This window comes from Sus scrofa, chromosome X, assembly GCF_054392235.1.
Source record: "Sus scrofa isolate SSC_HxYL_T2T_F1_AM1 chromosome X, Sscrofa_HxYL_maternal_Yorkshire_Landrace_v2.0, whole genome shotgun sequence".
Lineage (NCBI taxonomy): Eukaryota > Metazoa > Chordata > Mammalia > Artiodactyla > Suidae > Sus > Sus scrofa.
In genome coordinates, this window is record NC_139401.1 from 14988605 (window position 1) to 15014236 (window position 25632).

General features: G+C 41.2%; 1 protein-coding gene across 45 annotated transcripts in view; it reads right to left on the reverse strand.

The window, feature by feature from the left end:
- Positions 1 to 25632, reverse strand: part of FANCB (FA complementation group B) — a 742096-nt gene that overhangs the window by 657796 nt on the left and 58668 nt on the right. For 29 of the 45 annotated variants that reach the window (XR_014835726.1, XR_014835725.1, XR_014835754.1 and 26 more), the window contains one exon: positions 6058 to 6213. The exons of the other annotated variants lie outside the window; for them this stretch is intronic. The gene's annotated coding sequence lies outside the window, so the exon portion shown is untranslated. The remainder of the gene's footprint in view (positions 1 to 6057; positions 6214 to 25632) is intronic. 45 annotated transcript variants of the gene reach the window in all.

Sequence of the window (25632 nt, forward strand, 5' to 3'; positions counted from 1 at the left end):
GGTCCAATCTAAGGACGGTCTGAGGGGAGCAGAGAAGACAGACCAGCCACACCCCTCCCTGGTTCTCCAAAAGCAATGGCACAAGTGTTTGTTTCACAAATAGGCGCTGTTAAGATGCTTTTATCTGAGGGAAGTAAGTGGCTGCTAAAATAAAGTCTGATAACCACTTAACCAGACTAAAATAGTTATTCATAAGGAAACAGCAAAGTAAAGCTGTGAGAACTGATGGCCCTTAGCAAGGAAGGGGGGCATTTATTCTGTAGGCTTGCCACACTGAACCCAGCAGGGATTCAGAGCCAAATGGGACTTGCTACAAGGTACACAAGGGGTGAAGACCTGCCTCTGGGCCACACTGGGTAGGCTTTGGGGCAGTCAGAGGGACGAAGCCAGGAATAGGGTGGAAAAAGAAGTAGAAAGAGGGAGGCAGGAAGGAGGACTCCTGGGTCCTCAGGTGAGATGGATTCAGGGTACTTAGTGCAGAGTGGCTGGGCGACGCTGGCCCTCTCTCCTGCTCTCTGATGATCTCCCAGCTTTACTGCAAGTAAGAATAGGTTGTTTCAGGAGCCTGGCCAGGAATTGCCGGGTCTAAAAGCAGGTTTACAAAAGTAAAACCAAACATTATAATGCTAAAATACTTAAAGCTTTTACCAAACCAAATGAAAAAGATTCAAAAGCCTCTCTTAAAAGAAGGTCTGCTTAGAGTGTAAATTAGTTGGTTTTTCCCTGGGATCCACCCATTAGGGCACCTGCTGGGAGCAGTATCTCAGCAGTTACCTATCATCACTTTGGGAATGCTTAAAAACAGTAAATTATTTTTCTATGATGAGAAAGTAATGATTTTGTACCTGTTCCAATTCCTGAGATTACAATTTGCAATACTCAATATTTTTTTCCACTTCTATCCGCTCCTAATAGAGATATAAATATTCAGTGGTGAAAACTGAATTAAGGGGATAATTAGTGGATTAGTATAAAGTCGCAATTATAGTAATTTGATGATTTCAATTACTCTGGCTTTCTCTTTGACAAGGATGACTGAAACAAGTTGAAAGTGACACCCACAGGTCACATAAAGATAAGATTATTGGACGGCATTTTGTACGGAAACATTCATTCCTAAATATGCCTCATTAGAATTGCGGTCACAAAACACTGTCGATTGTTTCTTCTAGATAAGAGATTGGCACATCCTGTCTTACCCAGTAACACTCATTCTATTCTTCCTGCCCCCAATAAAACGTTATCTAGGATATAATCAATCATTACTCAATATCATAGTCTGTCAACAGCTGCTTCTCAAACACTGGACTGGTGAGGCAGCTGGCATTCAAACCCTGGCTCCTTCAGAGACTGAGGTACAATATATATGAGCTCTCTGGAACTTCGAAACCATGTTGTTTGAAGCGTGGCTCCTCAAATTCCTGAATATGGAATATGTGAGCTTCCTCCCTTTCACCTTGCCCAGTGTCCAAAACAAAGCAAAGCTAAACAGAAACGACCAAAACACAAAAAAATACAAGAAAAGTTATATTATTTAAAGGGGGGCAAGGAGGGAAAATATTTCTAACATTTAAACGGTACTGTTGAAAAGGTACTGACACTCAACCTACATGATTTCCAAGATTGAAATCAACTTTGCACAGCTCCTAGGAGTTTCTTTAATCAGGTGCTTCTCAACCAGGAATGATCTTGCTCACCAAGTGACATCTGGCAATGCCTGATTACATTTTTGGTTGTCACAATTTGAGGCAGTGCTACTAGGATGTACTGGGTAGAGATCAAGGATGTTTCTAAAAATTCTACAGTGCACAGGGCAGCCACACTCATTACAAAGGATTTTCCAGTCCAAAATGTCAAGTGACGTTGGGAAGTTCTGCATAACCCAACTACAGAGGCTGCATCACAGGTAATAACAGTGCTTAACTGTACTAAAGAGAGAAGCTCCTAATTCATCCCATGTGTCACAGAGTAGAGAGTGATTCTAGACAATGATGAAGAGAGCAAGGAGTTGGCAGAGATTGGCCAAATGGGGACAATTTCAGATTTGACATGTGTGGAAGATCTCTTATATGTTAGTTTCCTGGGTAGTTTCTTTAATTGGCAGGGTATTCCTCTGAGGTACGTGGAACTAAGCTCATTTAAAGAGGCCCAGCCTAAGAGATCAAGAGAAGTTCAGACATATGGCCAAGGTTCCTTGGGTGGGTAGGGAGCCCAGGTTCCCTTCCAGGACACCTTCCTTCCCATGGTATTTGGAAGTAGAAGGTGGTACATGCCATGTGGCAAGCACATGCTAGAGGAGACGACGTGATAGAAACAATTAGGTTGTGATGATGGTTGTACGATTATAAATATAATAAAATTCAGTGAATTATTAAAAAAAAATAGAAACCAAGATCCCTCTTACCACTCCTGTGCACCCTTCCCTAACTTCTGGGGGATTCTGCTTATAATGGCTTGTACCCATGACTTTGTTTAGAAGAAGCCCTTAGATGCCTAGTGCCACTATTCCCACCTGCACAGAAAGCCCATAGTGCCTGGGATGCTACTTGCCTCTAAGAAGCCCTCAGCCAGTGACTCAGGGCCCAGAGAGTATAAAAGTCCAGGTCCTGCTCCTCACGGCAAGACAGAGGCTGAGAAATAACACACCGGCTGCGGCTGACGCTAAAGGACCCTCTGTGGGAGCTCACCTGCAATCCCACCCTTCCCTCTCCCACTCACTCCACTTCCGCACCCTTCTCTCCAAGAACACTCCCTTAAGAAACGACCTGCACACAAATCCTGGTCTCCACATCTGCTTCTCAGGGCACCTAATGCATGAGAGATGGTGTGGGAGTTCTCACTGTGGCGCAAGGGGACCAGCGGTGTGACTGGGGTGCAGGGACATGTTTGATTCCCAGCCTGGCACAATGGTTTAAGGATCCAGCAACATCGCAGCTGCAGCCTAGGTCACAACTGCAGCTCAGATCTGAAGATCTGATCCCTGGCCCAGGAACTTCATATGCCGTGGGGTGGCCAAAAAAGAAAAAAAAAAGAAGAGATGGTGTAGAGGGCACGAGGGTTGGGCATATGCTTCTGAGAGTAGGAGGACGTTTAACTGGAGGATAGTAGGAGACAAGGCCAGCGAGACAGGCTGCCCCCAGGGTGAGTCTAAGGCATTTGGATGCAGCCAGCATGCAATGAAAAACTATTAAGGATTTTTTTCAGTAAGGGAGGGCATGCCACATGAAATAGAATCCGCTATATTAATAAACCGTAGTTGATACTAAACGTAATTTTTTTGGCTATCTTCCAAGTGCGTTACTAAGTCATGGGAAACTTGCAAGTATAGCAAAATGTAATAAAGGAAATTGAAAAATTCTTAGGTGTTGATTACTCTCTGTGTACAAAGGGGCTCTGTGCTCTAGATATAAATGGATAGATCAAATGACTTTGAACCATGGTTACAGCCAACGATAAAAAGGAGACCTGCTTCCCTGTGGCCTGAGACCACTTATTTTCAAAATGAAACACTTCTCTCTATAACAAGTTAAATTTCTAACATGAAACAGGAGAACTACTTGGTATTTCAGAAAAATATGGTCATTTTTCGTTTATTATTAAATATTCCCTACCTCCCTGCTATGTGCCAAGCAGTTAAAAGATTATCTAAAAAGTAAATATTAAAGTTAAATATTATACTCACTTTCTGTTTTTTTAAACTCTGTGTTCTATACATATAACCAGTTCTGAGGTCTAAAAAGAAACTTATTAATGATAATTGGGTAGAAATTCTGCTAAACTTTTAAAATGCCTAAAATACTCTGAAAGAAAAGATTGTGATATAGCATAGAAGGTTAGATTTTAGCCTATACTCAATAATGTTACAATTCAATTTTAGTAGCACATGTATGGCCCAGATCCATGGGTCAGCAAGCTTTTACTCTAAAGAGTTAGATAGTAATTATTTGAGGTTTTGGAAGCAAGATGGTTTCTGTCACAATGACTCAACCCTGCCCTGCACTGCAAAAGCAGCTGGACATAATACATAAAATAGGCATAGCGGTGTTCCAATAAAACTTTACAGATACTGAAATTTGATTTTTATATAATTCTCATGTGTCACACAACATTTTGATTTTGATTTTTCTCAATCATTTGAAAATATGAAAATCATTCTCTGTTCATGAGTGGGCTGTATAAACATAGGTAGTGGGGTGGGGTCTGGTTCAAGAACCCAGTGTCCCAGTTTTGGGTTCCCTCCAAACAGAGGCAAGGGCTTGGGGGTGCAGGGGGTTTATTCCTAGGAAGCAAGAATGAAGGAGCATGGAGTTCCCGTCGTGGTGCAGCGGTTGATGAATCCGACTAGGAACCATGAGGTTGCGGGTTCGGTCCCTGCCCTTGCTCAGTGGGTTAATGATCCAGTGTTGCCGTGAGCTGTGATGTAGGTCACAGACGCGGCTCAGATCCCGAGTAGCTGTGGCTCTGGTGTAGGCTCGGATCCTGTGTTGCTGTGGCTCTGGCGTAGGCTGGCAGCTACAACTCTGATTAGACCCCTAGCCTGGGAACCTCCATATGCCGTGGGAGCGGCCCAAGAAATGGCAAAAAGACAAAAAAAAAAAAAAAAAAAAAAAAAGAAGGAACATGGAGAGAGAGAGACTGACTGGAATAGAAAAAACCTTTAACAAAGGATATGGACCTGTATCCATTATTGAGAGCAGCTGGGGTCTATCGCACTGGGGACCCTCCGAGACACTGGTAGAATGTGCCTCAGACAGGACCCTCTGAAGGATGGGAGGCTGCTCCTGATGGCAGTGGCCAACTTAAAGCGTGGAGAACAAAAACCTCATATACCTGAGCTTTCACCTCCAGGCATAGATTAAAATCAAAGATTTTCTATAACATGCTTAAAACAGTGTCTCTCTTAGAGCAGTAAAAGTAAAATATCCCCAAATCTAACTCAGACTTTGAGTCTGATCAAATCCAAGTTTGCTTTTGCTGAATTATAGTGTCAGTTGGATTCACAGCCTTGCCACATTTTTGATGTAAGTGAAGGCAGGGACCTAGAAAAAGTGCAATTCCAGCAATTTGACTGGAAACATCTGGAACACTTTGAGGAGTACCCTCAACCCCCAACCCTCCCATGAAGTGCTTTCTACTGGGCCGCCTGTATCTGCAGAGCAGTTCCTCTCCCCTTGCTTAGAGAAACTCTTATTTCCTGGCCTGTGCTCTCATGGAACAAAATTAATATTTTGTAGCCCACCAGTCACTGTCACTCCGTCAGTAACCACAGTCATACTCCAGTGTACATTGGGGGAAAAGCTGAGGGTGGAACCAAACTAGGGAAGGGAGACCCTGAGGAATTTATTAAATTATAAGAGCAAAAAGCAGGGGGATATTTGTGAGAAGAGATTTTGACCCGAAAGGGAAGAGTATAAAAGGCTCAATATCCAAAATATACAAACAGCTCATACAACTCAATAGCAAAAAGACAGCCCAATCAAAAAATGGGCAGAAGACCTGAATAGACATTTCTTCAAAGAAGACAAAAAATGGCTAACAGGCACATGAAAAGATGTTCAACGTCACTAATTGTTAGAGAAATGCAAATGAAAACTGCAATGAGGTATCACCTCACACTGGTCAGAATGGCCATCATTAATAAGTCTACAAATAACAAAAGATGGAGAGGTTGTGGAGAAAAGGGAACCCTCCTACAATGTTGGTGGGAATGTAAACTGGTGCAGCCACTACAGAGAATGGTGTGGACGGTCCTTAAAAAAACTAAATATAGAACTACCATATGATCCAGCAATCCCCATCCTGGGCATTTATCCAGAAAGGATGAAAGCTCTGATTCAAAAAGATACATGCATCCTCATGTTCACTGTAGCACTGTTTACAATAGCCAAGACACAGAAGCAACCTTGTCATCAGTTGCCAAGAATGGAATCTGACAAGCCAAAGAACCTCTCCAAAAGGAAACAAACTATTTTTAAACTCCTATTGGTGCTAATGCCTGTTTCACCTAGTCTCTCTTTGGCCTTTGTGGCAAGGGAAGGGAGCTGAGGAAAAGTGTACCTTGAATGAGTCTTTCCATGTCCCTGATAAGAAAGTGAGGAGAGGTTACAGTCCCCGGGTGGCATAAGCAGGTTAAAGATCTGGCACTGTCACTGCTGCGGCTCTGGTTACCGCTGCGGCACGGGTTCAATTCAGGCCCGGGAATTTTGGCAGGCCCTGCACGTGGGGCAAAAAAAAAAAGAGAGAGAGAAAGTGAGAAGAGAAAGAGCCTTGTAATAAGTAGGCAGGAAGCAGACTGGGTAAAATTGTCCAAGAAGCAGAGAAGCAGCAACATAATCTCTTATGGGTTCTCTAGTGGTATCGAGAAGTTCATTACTGGGAGTTCCCATCATGACACAGCAGAAACGAATCCGACTAGTAGCCATGAGGAGGCACATTTGATGCCTGGCCTCGCTCGGTGAGTCGTGGATCCAGTTTCGCCATGAGCTGTGGTGCAGGCTGGCAGCTGTAGCTGTGATTCGACCCCTAGCCTGGGAACCTCCATATGCTGCATGTGCAGCCCTAAAAAAAGAAGGAAGTTCATTACCACCTAAGAACACCATGAGATAGCCATACCCTGGCTGCCACCTCCTTAGTACCAACTTCTCCAGGTTTGTGATGCCAGAAGGATTTGTCCAGAATCCAATGATAATATATTTGATAGATCATGGATTTAGAGCCCAATGACTTGAATGGTGTGAAATGTCAGCATGCAAAATATTTGAATGAAGAAAATGGGTCAAAGGCAAAATGAGGACTGTGACTCCAAGGAGAGGTAACTTTTATATGGACTCTGTAACTACCTGGTGAACTTCTTGGTAGAACATGCCTCACCCAGGCTGGGAGATCCATTAGGGGGAGTTAGAGAAGTAAATGCCAGGAAGTGAGAGGAAAGAAAACCTCCATTTTTCTCAGCATTTAAAGCATTATCTCTGGGGACTCAGTGTCTGCTTTTGTCATGAAAAGTCATTTAAAACTTCTATGATGTACATCCATGTTCCTAGAAGCATTACTCACAATAGCTAAAATGTGGAACCAACCCATGTGTCCATCAAAAAATGAATGGATAAACACACAATGGAATATTATTCAGCCTTAAAAAGGAAGGAAGTTCTGTAATATGTCACAATATGGATGAACCTTGAGGATATTATGCTGAAAGAAATAAGCCAGTCACAAAAATACAAATACTGTATGATTCCATTTATATGAGGTACCTACAGCAGGCAAAACCGTAAAGATAGAAAATATAATGGTGATTGCCAAGAGGTGGGGGCAGGCGGGGAGAAAGGGGGTTATTGTCTAATGGGTATAGAGGTTCAGTTTTACAAGATGAAAAGAGTTACAGGGATGGATGGCGGTGGTGGTTGCACAACAATGTGAATGTATTTAATACCTCTGAACTGGGCACTTAAAAATGTTAAGATGGTAAATTTTATGTTATATGAATATGTTACGTGCTACATGTTACATGTTTTTTTAAAAATTTAAGCATATACAAAACAAAATAAAGAAAAAGAAGCAAAGAAACTTAAATCGATAAATTAAAAATAAATTTGTTCCTTTTAAAGTTTTTTTAATATACCCATCAGAATAAATAACAGAAAGGAAATATAAATGAAATAGCTGAGATTTTAAATGAGGAAATTGAGAATAAGATAGAAGAAAACCAAAAGACAAAGCAAAAATAATAATACTAATTAAAAACCCAATTTAAAGGAAATGGAAAATTAACATAAGAGTAAAAACTGAGATCCAGTGAGAAAAGCAACTGAAACTGAAGTTGAAGGTGGTATGGCTAAAATAAACCTTAAAACTTTTTGGCTAAAAGGTGAGGTTAAGAATTAGCAGAAAAGGAAAATCTGCCTAGCCTGTGTCACAGGTGAAGTTCTAGGTGAAGTTGTGGGCCTGGAGCTTCATTGGGCTAAAGTAGCGGGAATATACTCCATGTGGACTGAGATTGTAGGAAGCTGGTGTCATGGTCCAGGCAAGAAAACAGATACCATGCCAGGTACTGCAAATGAAAAGATTTAATGTAGAGAACTGACTGAACTGCTGTCAGAGAAACAGTAAGACAAAAAGAGAAAACTAAAGCAGCAACCTGTCCCCATATAAAAGGTAAGAGTCACCAGAACTTAAAGTTTGGAGGAAGAGCCCATGGAATTGGAGCCCAGACCCGGGGGCATGGGTGTAAAGGGTGAGTACTGCCCTGCTATCTCTGAGGGGTAAAATGGGCTAGTTCTGGGAGTGTGGCAAATATTGAAACCGACTGCCACTGTTGGAGTGAAGAACCACTGCTGTGGTGACACTAACTGACAAGGAATGAAAGTGGACTAGAAGGAACAGATCCCTTTTCCTCCCAACTTTGAAGGGTCTCTTTAGTGCCCTCTACTGGCAGAGCCTAATAGGGCATCGGATGGCAAAGATTTGCCAAGTTCCAACTCCAGCATGATGAAACACAATGCTGTCCAGTCTGATTGTCACTAGCCACAAGCAGCTTTTTAAGTTTCGACTGATACACATGAAAATTAATTAAAATTAAAAATTCAGTTCCTCAGTTACACTAGCTATATTTGGAGGGCCCAAAACATGTGGCTAGTGGCTACCATGTTGGAGAGCATAATTGTAAGGGATGATGAGGCCCTAAATCACATAAGAAGGAACACAATTCATCTTGGGAAGTTTCACTTTCTATGTTGTATCTGCAGACCCAGAGAAATCATCCATACCCTAGCAAAGGCAATCTTTCTTCAAACAAATAATGGTATTACGCCATTGAAAAAGGACTTTTCTTCAATATGAACATGGTAGTGGTGGTGGCAACATTTTATTGAGCATTTACATTTAGAGCCAGGACCTGTGTAAAGTATTTTGGTTTCAGTATTTCATTTAATACCACAACACTATAAGCTGAGTTCTCTTTTGATCCCATCTTACAGATGTAGAACCTGGAATTCAGAGTGGGTAAGGAATTCATCAAAGCTACACAGTTGACGCAGAGCCCTTGACTTAACCTCTGGAATATATTGTCTCAGTCTGACGAAGAAAGCTGAGGTGTATATATATATATAGACTATATATAGTCTTTTTAGGGCTGGATCTACAGCATATGGAAGTTCCCAGACTAGGGGTCAAATTGGAGCTATAGCTGCTGACCTACACCACAGCCACAGCAACACCAGATCCCAGCCATGTCTGCGGCCTACACCACAGCTCACGGCAACACTGGATTCTTAACACACTGAGTGGGGCCAGGGATCTAACCCGCATCCTCATGGATATTGGTCTGGCTTGTTACTGCTGAGCCACTATGGGAACTCCCCCCCCGCTTTTTTTTGAAAGAGAGCTGACATTTCACAAGGAGGAGATTTTATTTGCTTGCCATTGTTCAGAAGAACATTATTTCCTCAGAAAAAAATAAACTGAGCCAAAAAAAAAAAAAAACAATTAGTAATGATGCTTAATAACATAAGGAATTATGACAGTGAAAGTAATTTCCCTTTAATAAAATTCACTCCCAGCAGACTTGCAACAAGCCAACAGGGAGAAATAAATGTTCTTTCTGGTCTTATGATGAGTCATCACTCTCCATCAGATTTAATGTTTAGAAATAGCTTGGACTGATTCTTTCGCCTTTCAGTTACGATGTTTGCAAGATGATTGCTTAATTTATGAGTAGAGACTAAAGCTCGTGGTGCCCTCATTTTCTATAGCGTTAACACTGCAGTTATCTAAGTGATGCTAATCAGAGGCCACATGATCAAGATATGGTTGAGCCAATCATTAGCTCTGTGCTGCTGAATAACTTTGAAGCTCCTCTATGCTCCATTTCCCTACCTTACAGGGATATTGTGAAGATTAAATTAGATCATGGATGTATATAAACAATCTTCAACATTCTGTGACATGTATAACTGTGCCATTATTAATGGATTTTAGGTGGCCCTCTAATAGAAGGCAAAGGAGACAGAAACAATTATTTCTTGTCTTTTAGGCATTTGTTCACTCAACAAATGTCTGTCAAGTGCCTCCTATGTGTCATGGCCTACTCTAAGTTCTTGCGATATACCAATAAACCACACCAGACAAAAACTCGTGCCATTATGGAGCTAACATTATATCTATATCCAGCAGCGACTCCAAAAGGCATTAACCCCATTTGTCACAAATATAAATAGGAATCTTCCTTGTCTTTAAGAAGTTTATTCTCCATTACCTTAAAAGCGTGTAAAATACCCTCTAAAAGGAACAACCTTTATTAACATATGAAGTATTCCTGGCTACAGGCCTTAAACGTGTAGTGAGGGAAAATGCTAATTAGATATCAGAGAATCGAGGTTCTAGCCTTTACTCTGCTTCTAACTTCTTGTATTATCAATAAACTCTGTGAGCTTCAGTTTCTCTCACCTGCCAAGATGGGGGTAGGTTTCTTCAGCAATAAAGTTATATTTTCTATATGTTTACTATAATCATACTAGCAAGACAGGCCACATTTATGAAGACGAGAAAAATATACTTTTTTGTGGTTAATACCATAGTCACAGGCACTACTGTCACGTATAACTTGAGCCGCAACCTTACAGGGGATTACTTAGTTTCTTTACCGAAAATAGCAAGTAGCCGTTAGGATGACCCCAGAAGCAGAGTCTGAGACAAAGAGATCACCTCAGCAGAGTATCGATAATTTGAGAGGGGATCCCCAGAAGTTGTAGTAAGAGAAGGGAACAGTGAGACCGGGGAGCAAGGCGGGGTCAGGGTGCATAATGAAGTTGCCATTGCAGCCATTAGGACCCAGTCTCATTGGGACTTTTGAGGAAAGACAGAATATCTGCCAGAATAACCCAGCCAAAGGAGAGGAGGTTGGTGCATTTTTTCCACTGGGTCCCACCCCTGACAGATTGAGGACTGACCCAAGGGTGTCAGCAGGCTCACCTTCTGAGCCTCGCTGACTTCCACAGTTTCAGCTTTGAGACAGAAAGCAAGATGTGAGTTTAAAGCTTGATGCTGCTATGGGTGGAACCGTGTTCCCCCAGCAAACTTTGTGGTTGGACCTCTAACCCCCTATCACCTCAGAAGGTGACAATATTTGAAGGTAGGTTCTTTACAGAGGTAACCAAATTAAAATGACATCATTAGGGTAGACCCTAATCTAATATGATATCCTGAGAAAAAGGGGGAAAATTTGGACACAGATGTAAACACACAAGGAGAATGTCATGTGAAGATTGAAGTTCTGTTGCCACAAGCCAAGGAACTGCCAGACGCTAAGAGAGAAGCCTGGAACAGACCCCTCCCCAGCGCCTGCAGAGGGAGCGTGGCCTGTCAGCACCTTGATATGGAGTTTTTAGCCTCCAGAACTGTGAGACATTACATTTCTGCTATGTAAGCCACTCAGTTCATGGTATTTTGTTACTACAGTCTGAGGAAATGAACACAGACACTGTTGTGATGTATTTGAGCGTGCAAGGAACTGTGTGACACAGGTATAGCTGAAGTTAGAAGCAGGTGAGGTGGGTGACATGGACACTAAAGACATCTATGGAATCCCCAGAAGGTGGACGTGCTAGGACTGAGAGATAACCCTGTCACTTCTCAGCACCCTTTCAAGAAAGGGTGAGAAAGCTACAACCTGCAATGGCTGGAACTCGAATGCAGACTGTCAAAAGGTATGTTCTGTGTGTTCGTTACACTTGAAGTCGTGATAAACCCCTTATTATCCTCTCAAATGTTAATAATACACCCTTTCCTCCTAAGGCAGCCAGTGAGATTCCATGTCCTCTTTTATATGAACCAATTACACTTGCTAACACATTTGAAAAAGGGCCATCTTAACAGCCTGGTTTCTAGAGCAGCTTCCATTCCTTCTATGGCAAGAATGACAAAAACAAAAAATGTATGACAACTGTGTTAAACCTAAAAATTATACATTTATATTCATAATATTTTATATTGGGAAAGATTTAAAAATTGTAATGAATTCACTCAAATGTGTCAGAACTGCTGAGGAAATTGGGAGCATGGGTTTTTGCCTGAAATTTGAGATCTTTAACTGGGTCAGGAATATCTTGCTAAAAGCACTGCTCTCAGACACTGTCATTTTGTACTTTCCTTCCAGAAGCATCAACCTCAAAAGAAATAGGTGCACAAATTAATGAAAAGAGTTTTTCAAGACACTGTAATATGTTTCATCTGAAGAAAAGGCAAGGCTCTTCAAGGAAGTCACTCATTTTATCATGCTCTACTTAGATTTTTTTTCTTTTTTCTTTTTTCTTTTTTTTTTTTGGCCGTGCCTGAGGCAGGCAGAACTTCCTGGAATCAAAACTGGGCCACAGCAGTGACAGCACTGGATCCCTAACTGCTAGGCCACCAGGGAACTCCATATCATGCTCTACTTTGGTTAGAACCTGATTCTTCCTCCCTGAAGCTAAGCAATTTTCTGGGATGAATATATATGTATTGAACCCAGCTGGTCAACAGAGATCAGGAGCTGGGTTTCAATATCAATGCCCCATTTAAAAAAAATTAGACCTATTGCCTCATTGTAAAATTCATCAAGAATTAAAAAAACAAAAAGTAAGTTGGATGTAATCTAGACACTTCATTGAATGTAATGTTTCCATTTACAATATTGTAAATTAAAAACGGAAATGTGCCATTTAGGATCTATGTTGTTGGATAAGGAATTTAAAGTTCAGATTTTTTTTTCTAACATGAATTCTCATTACATCTTTTTTTCAGTTTTATTGAGACTTAATTCATACATAATGTTGTATAAGTGTAAGGTATACAATGTGATGACTTGATACATGTATATATTATAAAATGTTCACCACAATAAGGTTAGTCAACACATCTTCGTATGAGACAGTTACCATTTTGTTATTGTTATGGTGAGAACATTAAAGCTCTATTTTCATAGCAACTTTCAAGGATAAAATACAGTATTGACAACTATAGTCAATGTGTGGTAATTACATAACCAGAACTTACTCATTTTATGACTGGAAGTTTGCACAATTTGACCAACAACTCCAAATTTCTTTTTTTTTTTTTGTCTTTTTGTCTTTTGTTGTTGTTGTTGTTGCTGTTGCTATTTCTTGGGCCGCTCCCGTGGCATATGGAGGTTCCCAGGCTAGGGGTTGAATCGGAGCTGTAGCCACCGGCCTATGCCAGAGCCACAGCAACGCAGGATCCAAGCCGCGTCTGCAACCTACACCACAGCTCACGGCAACGCTGGATCGTTAACCCACTGAGCAAGGGCAGGGACCGAACCTGCAACCTCATGGTTCCTAGTCGGATTCGTTAACCACTGCGCCACGACGGGAACTCCCCAAATTTCTTCTACCCCTCAGCCCCTGACAATCACCGTTGCAATTTTCATGAGGGCAATGTTTTTAGATTCCATAGTTAAGTGAGATTGTACAGTATTTGTCTTTCTCTGTCTGACTTATTTCACTTAGCATCATGCCCCCAAGGTCTACCCATGTTGTCACAAATGGCAAGATTTCCTTCTTTTTTATGGCTGATAATATTTCATTGTATACATATATATTACATTTTCTTTATCCATTCATTTGTCAATGGACACTTATGTTGTTTTCACAGTGAGGTATTAAACACCCCTATTATTATGTATTGTTGTCTATTACTCCCTTTGGATATTAGTATTTGCTTACTGTATTTAGGTGCTCCACTACTGGGTTTGTATATACTACAATTATTACATCCTCTTGATGAAGTGATCCCTTTATCATTATATAATGACTTTGTCTCTTATTATAGAATTTGACTTAAAGTCTATTTCATCTGATATAGGTATAGCTACCATGACCTCTTTTAGTTTCCATTTTCATAGAATATCTTTTTCTATCCCCTTACTTTAAGCTTATCTGTGTCCCTGAAGGTGAAGTGAGTCTCCTATAGGAAGCATATAGTTGGGTCTTGTTTTTTCATCCCTTCAGCCACTCTATATCTTTTGATTGGAGAATTTAACCCACTTACATTTAAAGTAATTGTTAATAGGTAAGGACTTATTATTGCCATCTTGTTCATTGTTTTCTGGATGTCTTATATTTCCTTTGTTCCTTTCTTCCTCCCCTGCTATCTTCCTACCCATGAACTGATAATTTTCCACATTGTTGATATACTGTTGATTCCCTTCTCTTAATTTGCTGTGTATCCAACATAGGATTTTTCTTTGTGGTTAACCTGAGGCTTACTTTAAACATCTTAAAAAGATAATAGTTTATTTTAAGCTGATAAGAACTTAACTTTCATTACATATAAAACTCTATCCTTTTACTCCTACTCCCACATTTTATGCTTTTTGTTTATTTGTTTTTTGCTTTTTAGGGCCACACTCACATCATATGAAGGTTCCCAGGCTAGGGGTCAAATTGGAGCTACAGCTGCTTGCCTATACCCCAGCCATAGCAACACCAGATCCTTAACCCACTGAGGGAGGACAGGGATCAAACCCAAAACTTCATAGTTCCTAGTTGGATTCATTTCTGCTGCGCCACAACAGGAACTCTGACACATTTTATGTTTTGTTGTCATAGTTTATATCTTCTCATACTATGTATTCATTAACAAATCTGTAGCTGTATCTATTTTTAATACTTTTGTCCTTAACCTTTATATGAGAGTTAAGTGGTTAACACTCCACCATACTATAGTATTAGAGTATTTGAATCTGACTATGCACTTAATCTTACCAGTGTGTTGTATATTTTCATGTTTTCATATTACTAGTGTACTTTCATTTCAGCTTGAAGAACTCCTTACAGCATTTCCTGTAAGGTAAGTCTAGTGGTAATGAGCGCCCTCAGCTTTTGATAAGGAAAGTCTTTATTTCTCCTTCATTTCTTAAGGACAGTTTTGCTGGTACTATTCTTGGCTGGCAGGTTTCTTTTTTTTTCTTTTAGCACTTTGAATATACCATCCCATTCTCTCTTGGAAAAACTTTTTTTTCTCTTGCTGTTTAAAAATTCTCTTTGTCTTTGACTTTAAATAGTTTTTATTATAATGTGTCTTGGAGAAGACTGTTTTGGATTGAAATTTTGGGGTGTCTATTAGATTCATGAATATGATTTCCAAGTCTTTCACCAGGTTTGGGAAGTTCTCGGCCATTATTTCTTTAAATAAGCTTTCTACCTCTTTCTCCCTCTCTTATTCTTCTAAAATTCCAATGATGCATAGATTATTTCTCTTAATGGTGTCGCTAAGAACCGTAGGTTTTCTTCATCACTCTTCATTCTTTTTTTTTGTTCCTCTGATTGGATAATTTTTATATGATTTGTCTTTGAACTGACTGATTCTTTCTCCTTTTGGTCCTATATTCTGTTGAATCTCTATACTGAATTTCAGTTCAGTCATTGATTTTTTTCAGCTCCAAAATTTCTTTTATTTTTTGTGTCTTTTTGTTGAATTTCTAATTTTGTTCTTGCATTATTTTTGTATTATTTTCCTGATGTCATTAAAGTGATTATTTGTGCTGTCTTGTAGTTCTCTGAAAATCTTTAGAACAATTATTTTTAATTTCTTGTGGGGCACTTCCTGTATCTTCACTTCTTTGGGGTCAGTTACCAGAGGTTTATTGTGTTCCTTTGGTGTAGTCATGTTTCCCCGAATCTTTGTGCTCTATGTGGCTATGTGACCTATGGATCTATTCCATAGGTGTTTGCACATTTGAAGAACCAGCCACCTCTTCCAGACTTCATGGGCTGACTTGAGTAAGGAAAGACCTGCACCTGTGAGTAGGGGCATACTGGAGTATGCTGTGACCTTGGGCCTGTGGTACAAGGTGCCAGGTGCAGGGGTAAGTGGTGACTCTGACTCTGGGGGCTATGGTGATTTGATGATTCTATGTACTGGTGCTCACAGCATCAAAAACTGCATGGTCCTTGGTGAGCACTATTGGGGGGGGGCATCCACAGAGGACACTGTTACAAATGTGTCTTGTGTGTAATCACATGAGTGACATGCTTCTGTTTACATGGAGCTATGCAATAGTCCAGGTTAAAGAGTCAAGAGTCATAACCCAGGCAGAAGTGGCGAGGATGAGGACAGGTTATAATTATAAAGAAAGAATTAACAGTTTGTTGACTGATAGATCCTGGGGATGAAGGCTGAAGGAGAGGAAATGAAAGATGGAGGATTATACAAAGGTCTCTAGACTGGGTGACTGAGTGACGTTGCTGTTAATTAAATTAGAGAACACCAGAGGAGAAAGAATGAAAGAAAAAACAATGACTTGAGCTACTGTGTTAAAGATGCCCTTATGAGATAACATAGAGATATGCAGTTGGGATCATGGATTTGGATCTAAGGAGAAACGGGCTACATATCTTTAAAAGTCAGCTGTGAATATGGAAGGCAAGGAACCTGCCACCACAATAAGTGTTTTCAAAATTATGTCACTTAACGTCCATAACAACTCTGAGCTATATACTATTTTTACTAACGAGGACACTGAGATTCTGAAAGATCAAATCACTTCCCCCAAACCACATAGCTAGCAAGTAGCAGAATCAGCCTTCGGCTAATTCTAAATAAATACAAAGTCCATGTTCTTTCCTCTGTGTCTTGCTGACTCTCTCTAAGTCATGATAGGGATTGATTCCTCCACAAAAAGCCTACAGAGTGAGGAAAGAATAGGCACAACATTGGCTGTAAAGGAAAAAGTTAAATGCAGTCAGTCTGTTGTTTACATTTCAAAAGGAGGATGTAATAAATAACGTGATTGAGAGAGAGACAGTAGGCATCCTGCTACAGTGCGTCTCACAACTACTAATGGCTGTTACTCTGCTTCCTAAGATAATTTTCATTAGGCTCTTTGAGTGAGTGTGAATTTCTGACTCTGCAAAATAAAGAGAAATAAAGAACACTCAGGTAGCAATAAAAGAAAGGGTGTCGCAGATCTACAGCTTCTCAGTTTCAGTATGATGCTTTAAGTGCTCTAAAGTGGGAGTTCCCATTGTGGCGCAGTGGTTAACGAATCCGACTAGGAACCATGAGGTTGCGGGTTCCATCCCTGGCCTTGCTCAGTGGGGTAAGGATCCGGTGTTGCCATGAGCGGTGGTGTAGGTCGCAGACGCAGCTTGGATCCTGAGTTGCCGTGGCTCTGGCGTAGGTCGGTGGGTACAGCTCCGATTAGACCCCTAGCCTGGGAATCTCCATATGTCGCAGGAATGGCCCCAGAAAAGGCAAAAAGACAAAAATAAATAAATAAATAAATGCTCTAAAGTGGTCATTAGGTTGCCACATTGGCAGTTGACCACCAACCAGACACATCTAGATCTTAAGTTTAATACCTTTGTAGCTTCTTTTATTATATCTCTGGAGAAGAGGCTCTAACTTTCATCTTAGTTGTTATTTTCAAGAAAATGAAATACAAATTTTGGGGTAGATGCTGAAAAAGAGAAACTCTATTCTCCATTCAGTACTTTGGTATTTTCAAAATTAATGCATTTGCTCATGAATTCAATGAATCTTCATTAACAAGGCACTGCCTTGCCTTCTAGGAGCCTACAGTTCAGCTGGGGATAGAGTTCAGTCTTTAAGAGCAAATCATGAGCAGTTTCAATGAGGAAACGCTAGAAGAGAGGGAGCAGTAAAGATACAGACCAGCCCATGAGGAGAGGAGGAGATAGTGTGCTGCAGAGCACAGGTGGACGCATTAGCCCGGGCAAAGAGGACATCCACTCTTCAAGAATAACAGCCAGAGGAGATGAAAGACTGGGTACAAAAGCAGTTTGAAAACAAGAAAATGCAGGGAATTAATTCGTGTCTAGTGGTTTCTATTATTCTTCCTGTGGAATTTTCTTCCGAAAATCAAGAGGAAAGGCTCAAAACATCAGAAAAATTTAGAACAATATTATGTCTTTCATAGGGCTTTTACCCCGTCCCAGACACAAAGATGTCCACATTCACACATGAGATAATACAATTTCTGGGGTTGGGGGGGTCAATTCTGAGTGCAAAAAGACAAGGATCAGGGCAGTGTAATATAGTCCAAGTATGAAGCTCACTGATGGGAGGGTTTGTTTGGATATAAAGATGAAACTGGAAAACACTGAGAAGCAGAGAAAAGTTAGCACCACATACCTATTGCTTCACTTAGACAACTGACAGGCCCCTGACAATATAAATAAGTGGCCAAGATCCCTTTGAATGCCTAAAAGGCAGGTATTTAATGATTTTTACTGACAGAAGAGTAAGGCAGTGCTCCTTAACCTTGGCTGCATATTGGAATCACCTACTGTGGCAGGAAGCTATTGCTATACAACAAATTACCACAAAACTCAATAGCTTAAAACAAAGAACATTTGTTTCCTCATGCAATTTCCATGGATTAGGAATTTGGCAATAGCTTAGTCAGGGGTTTTGGCTCAGCATCTCTCATGAGGCTGCAGAGTCAAGATGTCAGCTCGGGCTGCAGTCATCTGAAGGCTTGAATGGGGCTTCCAAAATGGCTTTCTCACATGCCTTTGGCAGAAGGCTGTAATAGGCAAGGTTCTCCAGAGAGGAACCAATAAGAGATAGATAGATAGATAGATAGATAGATAGATAGATAGATAGATAGATAGATAGATAGATAGATAGATAGAGATACAGAGAGAATTGGAGGCTGAGAAGGCCCAAGATCTGCAGTCAACAAGCCAGTGTCCCAGGAGCACCAATATTACACTTCCAATTCAAATGCAAAAAAAAGCCCAAAAGCCAGAGGAGCTTATGGTGTCAGTTCCAGTACCAAAGACACAGATGTGAGACTCAAGAAGAGCAGACATTTCAGTTCAAGTCTGAAGGCAGGAAGACTGATGTCCCAGCTCAAGGACGTAGGCAAGAGGAGTTCCCTCTTAGTCTTTTCGTTTTATTCAGGTCTTTAGCTGATTGCAGGAAGCCCATCCACATTAGTGCGTGAAATCTTCTTTGCTCAATCTACCCTTTCAAATGTAACCTCACCCTGACACATCCTACAGACACAGCCAGAGTAATGTTTGTCCAAATATCTGGGCACCTATGGCCCAGTTAAGCTGACACGTAAAATTAACCACAAAGGCCTCAGTTCCTTGCTGGCTCTCTCTAGGGCTGCCTGAGTGTCCTCATGGCCACAGTAGCTGGCTTCCTCCAAAGCACAGTATTCAAGAGAAAAAGCCAGGAGGAAGCTTCAAAGCATTTTATGACCTAGTATTGGAAGTCAAACACAGTCACTGCCACCATATACTCTCGTTAGAAGTCACTAAGTCCAGGAGTTCCTGTTCTGGAATAGTGGGTTAAGGATCCAGTGTTGTCTCTGTGGCAGTGCAATTTGATCCTTGGCCCAGTGCACTGGGTTAAAGATCTGGCACTGCTGCAGCTGTGGCGTAGGTTGCAGCTGTGGTTTGGTTTCAATTCCTGGCCCAGCAACTTCCATGTGCCATGGGTGTGACACCCCCAAAACAAAATTCACCAAGTCCAACTCACTCTCAAGCAGGGACGAATTAAGTTTTACTTCTTAAAGAAAGGAGTATCCAAAAAATGTGTGGATGTATTTTGTTTGGTTTGTTGGTTGGTTGGTTGGTTGGGTTTTTTGGCCACACCCATGGCGTGTGGAAGTACCCAGGCCAGGGGCTGAACTCACACTACAGCAGTGACCCAAGGCACTGCAGTGACAACACTGAATCCTTAACCCACTGCACCACAGAACACCTGAGTGTATTTTTAAGACTATATCTGGGAGATTTAAAAATACTGATACCTAGCTACCACTCCTAGCCTTTCTGATTTAATTGGTCTGGGATTTTCAAAAGCAGTCCAGGCTATTCTAATGGGTCGCCAAGGGTTCCATCATCAGCATTCACTCTTGTATCTCAGTACTGTAAGCCCTTAGCAAGCACACAGCCCTGGGATTTGTGCTTTAGTGGCCCTAATGTTGCACCATATCATGCAAATGGGTGTGAAAACTTTCTCTGACAAAGAACTCAATTTCACTAAAAATTTTTTTAATACTTTTTTTTTTTTTGTCTTTTTAGGGCCACACCCTTGGCATATGGAGGTTCCCAGGCTGGGGGTCAAAACGGAGCTGCAGCTGCTGACCTATGCCACAGGCACGACAATGTCAGATCTGAGCCTGCTCTGTGACCTACACTACACCACAGCTCACAGCAACGCCAGATCCTTAACCCACTGATGGAGGCCAGGGATCAAACCCACATCCTCACGGATGCTAGTCAGATTCGTTTCCACTGAGCCAGGTCAGGAACTCCTCAAAATACTTTCTCGATTTAAAAAAACCAAGCAGTATATTTTACTCTGATACTCAAGAGGAGAGCATTTAATACCTAGTATTTTCAAAATCATATGTATCAAAGCAAGACTATAAAGTAAAACAAATATAAGAGACTCCCGGTTAAGTATGAAAACTAAAACTTATATAAAAATATAAGTATGTGACACTTTGAGCTTATAAAGTATCAGATACTTCTTGATTAATTCATGACAGAATGTGATCAAGCCTGATTTTGGGGGTGTGATGGCTAGATTTACTTATCAACTTGGTTAGGCTTTAACATAACTGTAAGGTAACATTGTTAAGTGCTTTCTTGAGAGTGAGGTCAAGAAAAACAAAGTAGCTGCTACCAAGGATAAGATGTTCTTAAAATATAACTAGAAGTTTCCCAGTCAGAAGGGCGGAGGAAGGACACTCCAGTTATTTAATCAAACGCTAATTTAGATGTTGCTGTGAAGGTATTTGTAACTGTTATAATCAGTTGTCTTTAAGGAGATTACCCTTGATAATGTGGTCAGCTCTCATCTAACCAACTGAAGGCCTCAAGAGCAAAACCTAAGGTTTCTTGAAGAAGGAATTCTACCTTAAGAATATAATATCGATGGACATTTGGATTGTTTCCATGTCCTGGCTATTGTGAATAGTGCTGCAATGAACATGCGAGTGCATGTGTCTCTTTTAAGTAGAGCTTTGTCCGGATAGATGCCCAAGAGTGGGATTGCAGGGTCATATGGAAGTTCTATGTATAGATTTCTAAGGTATCTCCAAACTGTTCTCCATAGTGGCTGTACCAGTTTACATTTCCACCAGCAGTGCAGGAGGGTTCCCTTTTCTCCACAGCCCCTCCAGCACTTGTTATTTGTGGATTTATTGATGATTGGATTCGGAAGATGTGGTATATATACACAATGGAATACTACTCAGCCATAAAAAAGAATGACATAATGCCATTTGCAGCAACATGGATGGAACTAGAGAATCTCATCCTGAGTGAAATGAGCCAGAAAGACAAAGACAAATACCATATGATATCACTTATAACTGGAATCTACTATCCAGCACAAATGAACATCTCCTCAGAAAAGAAAATCATGGACTTGGAGAAGAGACTTGTGGTTGCCTGATGGGAGGGGGAGGGAGTGGGAGGGATCGGGAGCTTGGGCTTATCAGACACAACCTAGAATAGATTTACAAGGAGATCCTGCTGAATAGCATTGAGAACTATGTCGAGATACTCATGTTGCAACAGAAGAAAGGGTGGGGGAGAAAACTGTAATTTCAATGTATACATGTAAGGATAACCTGACCCCCTTGCTGTACAGTGGGAAAATAAAATAAAATAAAATAAAATAAAATAAAAAAGAATATAATATCAATCATCCCTGAGTTTCCAACCTGCCAAACTAGATAAGTAGATCTGGATAAGGACACAGATATTTAGATGTAGATCAATACATCCATATGTATCTTACTAGTTCCATTTCTCTGGAGATCTGTGACTGATACACTTTTGGTACTTGGAAGTGGGATGCTGCTGTAACAAATACCTGAAAATGTGCAAATGGGATTGGAACTCAGGGATTTTGAGGAGCCTGACTGAAAAAGTCTAGATTGCCTTGAAGAGGTGGTTGGTAAGCATATGGACATTAAAGGTGATTCTGGTGACGGCTCAGGTAGAAGTGAGGAACAGAGTAGAGAAAGCGTCCACTACCTCCAAGAACACATGACACCATGATGAAGAGAATGCTGGCAGAAATATTAACATGCAAGGTGCCTCTGCTGAGGTCTCAGGTGGAAATGAGAGAAACGTTATTGGATGCTGGAGGAAAGGCAAACTGTGTTTAAAAGTGGCAAAGAACTTGATGGAAGTGTGTCCTAGAGTTTTATAGAGAGTAGAACTTGTAGGTGATGAACTTGGATATTTGGCTGAGGAGCTATCCAAGCAAAGTGTGGAAGGTGTTCTCCTTGCTGCTTATAATAAAATGCTAAAGGAAAGGGATAAATTGAGAAAGAATTGACGAGCAAAAAGGGACCAGCTCTTGATGATCTGGAAAAGTTTCAGCCTATTCAGATAGTAGCAAAAGATGAGAAAGTGAGCTCTGGCGAGAACACCCAAGGTGTGGTTGGATAACAGTTTGTTCAAGAGACTGGACATGTGATTTACAGATCCAATCAACCATCTAAGCAGAAGCCAGAAAGGGGGTGAGGTTGTTCAGGAAGGATCTGAGGAGAATCCTCATGTCTAATGGCTCAGCCTCCTGTGAGCTTCATCGGGAGACTGATGCATTTTTGAGAATTTTATACCAGCGAAAACACTGTCACCCTGCACTGAGAGAGAGACAAAAACACCATGTGAAGAGAGAGGTACACAGAAGGGGCCAAGTGAAGGTGGAGGTGGAGATGAGAGTGATGCATTAATGAACCAAGGAGCACTGCAACCACCTGAGCTTAGGAAAAGGCCAGGAAAGATCCTCCACTAAGGCCGGCAGAGAAAGCATGACCTTGTGGACACCTTGATCTCAGACTTCTGGCCTGCACAACTATGAGAGGATAAATTCCTGTGGTTTTAAGCCACCCGGTTTGTGTGATAACATCGCTGCAAGGTAACATGAAGTGCCTTCATGAGCATGAGGTCAAAAAAACCAAAATAGCTGCTACCAAGGATAAGATATTCTTAAAATATAACCAGAAGTTTCTCAGTCAGAGGAGAGGAGGAAAGACACTCCAGGCAGAGAGAACATGAAAGGAATGGGTATGTCACAGGACGGCCTGGAAGCACATGATGTCGCTGAAACACCAGGTCACATGGCAGAATGTCAGACCATGGGGTGAGGAGGGAAGGCAGAGACCAGCCCATACAGGAGAAGCTGTGGTGATTGTATAAAGAATTCAGACATTATCCTGTAGGCATGGGAAACCACTGAGGGGGTCTTAAGTTGTAATAAAACAATCAGATTTGCAACCCAGGAGGGTCATTTTGTAAGGACGACAAGGCCAGCTACTGAGCTCAGGGAGGCAGGAAGGCGTGAAGAGATACTATTAACACAGCACAGATCAGGTAAGATATGGTGGGGACCTTAAGTAAAGCGGTGGGAAAGTGCAGGAAAACAGAGAAATGAGAGACTGAAGAGACAGAATCAAGAGAATGTGGAGACTGGTGAAGATGCAAGAGGTAACTCCCATCCTTCTGGACTGGGTGTCTGTGTGGGTGGTGGTACTAACCCTTAGGACATGAATTGTGGGAGGAGAGCAACAATGGGGAGACAGAATGAATTCAATTTGGGCTAAATTGAATTACTGTGACTGTAGGACATCCAAGTGAATTAGGGTGTTAGATAATTAAATCCAGTACCCTCTTGTTTTCTAAGCTGAAATGCAATCAAACAACCCAAGAAATATACAGACCTTAAGCCAATCAATCCTTTCCTTTAAAGTCACCAGGCAGTGGTTTCTACGATGGTCCTTGGAAATCTATTTCAGAAGGTAAAAAAATCTGGTATGCACTGAATACAAGAAAGTACAGAAAAATTAAGGCACCCATGCTGGTATCTTCAGCTCTAGGTACTGCTGAGACCTGAATAAATTCTCTTCATCCCAGTATATATGAAAACCAAGTTTTATTTTGAGAGTTAAGACGTTTGCATTGGTAGAAGAGAGTCAGACAGGAATTTGTCTCTGTACACTCCAAAAGGACTTGGTCAGGAATCATTCAGCCTTGAGCTCTCCCAAAAGGAAGTGACGTTTATTCCTAGGGACAAGGTGCGAAAATCACCCAGGGATTTCAAGACCTGTCTGTAGATTAGCCACAGGCATGTACGGTGCTGGGGCAAAGCAGAGATGTTACTTGGATTTCAGCAATGACCTTGGTGCCAGAAAATGCTACTGCAGAACAAGATGCAGCTTAGTATGTCATCTTAAAGACATCAGGAATTCCTTTCTCCACTGGATATTTTAAAATGATCACCAAGTGTTTCTCCACCAATGAAGAAATTACATTTTGAAATGCCTTTCTGAGTCAAATCACCCAGTGAAAATTTTGGGTGTGTGTATGTGGGATGGGGTGGAGGTGGGGTGGAGGACTGCTGGGGAGAAAAAACTCCTGCCAAGGTGTTTGGGGGGAGGGACATTGAGGGAGCATCATGCAGGCATCAGCAAAGTTAAAATAATAAAAATTAAAGTGTCAGAGTGAAAACTTATCATGCTTCTGGCCTCAAATACCATTCTTGGTTTTCATCTTATGCATGCAGAGATAACAGAAATAGTTGTGCTGATGTGAATCAGATTTCATTGTCTTTTTCAAGTTCATTACTCACCTCAATCCCTTGGCAGATTGTTAAAGAACTACCTGCCTCTGCCAATTGCACGGGCAGGGGCGCCTTGAAGAATGTAGAGCAAATTCAAAATGCTAGGACCTGCTTCTCAGCCCCATGCCATTTAGCAGAGTTAAGAAATCAAGAAATCAGGAGTTCCCATTGTGGCTCGCTGGTTAATGAGTCCGACTAGGAACCATGAGGTGCGGGTTCAATCGCTGGCCTCGTTCAGTGGGCCGGGGATCTGGCATCGCAGTGGGCATTGCCATGGGCTATAGTGTAGGTCACAGACGAGGCTCGGATCCCGAAGTTGCTGTGGCTCTGGTGTAGGCTGGCAGCTACAGCTTCGATTCGACCCCTAGCCTGGGAACCTCCATATGCCGTGGGTGCGGCCCTAGAAAAGACAAAAAAAAGAAAGAAAAAAAAAAGAAAAGAAAAGAAATCAAGAAATCAAAGACTGAAGTTTGGCAAAATGAACTCGACTTCTGTTTCCCTAATCTACAGGTCCTGTCCTGATACCACCCAGGCTCCAGTCCTGACCATTTAGTGGCTTTTCTGTCACTGTATCCACTCAGACTCCACATGCTTAAATTCTGTTATCTCCTTCTCACCCTTCTAGCCATCACTTCAGGCTTCTGTCTCTGAACCCACCCTTTTTGAATTCTCAAAAAGCAGATGTGTGAGTCTCACTCACAGGCTATATGTTTCACTATTAAAAAAAAACTGAAGCATTGTTAACTTACAATGTTGTGTTAATTTCTTCTGTATAGCACACTAATTCAGTTTTATACATAACATACATACACACACACTGTTTTTTAAAATATTCTTTTCCTTTATGGTTTATCATAGGATATTGAATATAGTTGTCCGTGTTATTCAGTAGTGTCTGGTTGAGTATCTGATTCATTCTTTTTTTTTTTTTAATAATGGCCACACCTGCAGCATATGGAAATTCCTGGGCTAGAAGTCAAATCAGAGCTGCAGCTGAGGCCTACACCACCACCACAGCAA